The following is a 2621-nucleotide window of genomic DNA, read 5'->3' as shown; positions in this document are numbered from 1 at the left end:
CTCAACTCTTCACCCTTGTGCATTCCCTTAGTGTCTGTCTTTCGTGTGCCTTTTCCTACTCTAGTGCTCCTACGCAGTGCTCCCCCAGAGACTGGTTGAAGGCTGCTGACTTTCAGTGGGGCAGATTACAGATGGTCCTGGGGGACAATCTTGACTAGCTGTGGATCTAGAAGGCCCAGCTATAGAGTGCACTACCTCAGCACGGGCAGCAGCAGTCTTGGTTGGCTGGCTGATAGGCAGTGGCAAGGGCAATGGCAGAGTGGCAGAGTGGCAGTGATGGGAGTAGAAATGCTGTCATCCAGAGAGAAGACAGCAGGTTCTTACACCACAGATCCACAGCCACTCCCCCAGGGCAACGCCTCAGCATTCCTAGCAATCTGTTGGAGAACAGATTGCTGGCCTGCTACGATACCCTGCAAGCCCCTTTCGACACTCGTAAACCCAACGACGATGGCAGCAGTCTGAGCTTTCGTGGCAGCAAGCTGAGCCTGCAGGACATCAGTCTGCGCTTCCACTGCAGCAGTGAGACATTAGGTCGCTTCCACCTGTGCTGCAATGGAAGCTGCAAGATCGCCCATCACAACCAGCACCATCCGTGGGTCCACAAGGTCTCTCCTGGAGTTGTCCATCATTTCCATCCTGGAAATCATGGGCTCCAAGCTCTGTGTAAAGCCCCATGCAATGTTGGAGCCAGACTCCTCCATGCTCCTTGACACTGACAAGAGGCTCTCTGGCAGGCTTGCCATTGCACCAAGTATTTCTGTGTGCAGGCCCATCCTTCTTCTTCTGAAACTCACCCCATCGATGTTATCATCTGAGTCCTGTGGAGCAGAACACGTTTACGAACTTGCTCTCCAGGGTGCTGGCAGCCAAGCTACCCTTACACCCTGGCCTGGCTGCAGCCCACCCGTGCCTGGTGACTCACCACGTGCAGATCGTGCCTCTATACTACCCTCTAAAGTCTGCGCAGTGCCATTTTCTGAGCTGATGTCTGCGAGTATCAAATGCAGTGTCTCTTCTTCTTTTTCTTCTTCTTCGTCTCCTCTGTCAGTTTTTGAGGATGAGAAACAGGCTGGTCTGCTGGCAGTTCTTGGGTATCTGAAAGCAGAAAGGCACAAGGGTCGGGTTGTGGTGAGGGGGAGGGCGGGGGGAAGCAAGACATCCATATATACACCATCAGCAGCTTGCAAGTGAGAAGAGATTGTGGGATGAAGGGGAAGTGGGATATGAGAAGAAGGATTAGGTATGACCATACCGTCATCATCAGCAATGGGTTCAACTTCTCCACTGGCCGCGGACTCTGTCACTGCCCCTCCAATAATTTCAAGGACGGATTCCGTGAGGTCGGTGAGGGTTTCAATCCTGGCTTGGCCACCTCTGGTCTGTTGTTGCTCGTGTCTGTTCTGTGCCACTATTGCCTGTGAAAGTGAAGTGTGTCAGTGAGTGTTGTGCACTGTGTTTGGGTGATGTGCCTGCCATGGTTGGATAGCCGGCAGTGTGTGCAAGGTGTAAGGTGTGGGTGTGAGTGTTGCAGCAGTGGTAAGTGTGTGAGGGTGAAGTGAAGCCATAATTGTGAGGTATGAATGGTGCAAGCTAGAGATTGTTGGCAGGTGAGTGATGGGGGTGTGGTGCATTGCGCAGTGTGTTAGGCTTGTGGTGCAGATGGGGGGATATGGCATTTGCTGAAGCCTTCACTCACCTTGACCAGCCGTGTGAGGTCATTAAACTTTTTACGGCACTGGATCCAGGTCCTTGGGACAACAGTGGTGGCCATGATGGATTGTGCAATCTCTTCCCATAACCTTCTGCTAATGAGCTTGGCTGACCTCTTCCCTCCCTGCGGACACACTGCCTTTGTTGGACCACCAGGACCAAGGCCTCCAGTGCAGCATTGGAAAATCATCTAGTTCTTTCTCTTGGTTGTTGGGCCATTGTGTCTCCAGACTGACAATGAGTTGCTTCTGCAACAAAGCACCTCCCCTTTAAGTCGAGGAGAGAGCCTAGGCCAAACCTTATTAGCCACTTCAGGTTGAAAAGCCCAAGGCCTAGAAATTGGATAAGTCTCGAAAATGGGCGGTGGCCATTAAAATGCACCCAATATCCTCCCCCCGCCCCTGTTGAGCAGTAAGCCAATTAGCAGCATGTTTAGTGCTGAGATCAGTGCTCCAATCATATTAATGAGCAGGCAGCACAAATTTTGCAGGCAAATAGTGCTGGCCGGTGCCACCCCCTGTTTTCAGCCCTTATCCAAATTCTAGGCCTTGAGCTTTTCAACCTTAAATGGAAGTGACTGTGAAACGACCTTATAGAGGTAGATAAGAGAGTAAATGGTATTGTAAAGCAAAATCTGGAATACTACTTCAAACCAAACCATGAAGAGTAGGAAGCAGGGGCAATAGGTTCAAACTAGTAAAAGATAGATTTAGGACTAGTTTTACGATTTTTTCCCCCCACATAGAATCATCAATGGACTTTCAGGTAGAGTCATGAAAACAAGCTCTGGAATCATTTAAGACCCAATTGGGTGCTATGGTGATAGGGGCATTGGAGGGTCTTTCTGGATGGATCAGTGAGCTAAGATGGGCCTAATGTCCTTCTGATGAAGGCTGCGATGAGGAGAA

General features: G+C 50.6%; 1 pseudogene; it reads right to left on the bottom strand.

Moving 5' to 3' along the window:
* Positions 1 to 320: 320 nt before the first annotated feature.
* On the bottom strand, positions 321 to 1903 carry LOC147101271 (uncharacterized; annotated as a pseudogene).
* Between the last annotated feature and the right edge of the window lie 718 nt (positions 1904 to 2621).

Source organism: Somniosus microcephalus, chromosome 24 (genome assembly GCF_052327205.1).
Source record: "Somniosus microcephalus isolate GS21.2 chromosome 24, FLI_Smic_1.0, whole genome shotgun sequence".
Taxonomy (NCBI): Eukaryota; Metazoa; Chordata; class Chondrichthyes; order Squaliformes; family Somniosidae; genus Somniosus; species Somniosus microcephalus.
This window is presented reverse-complemented; position numbering and strand designations above follow the sequence as displayed.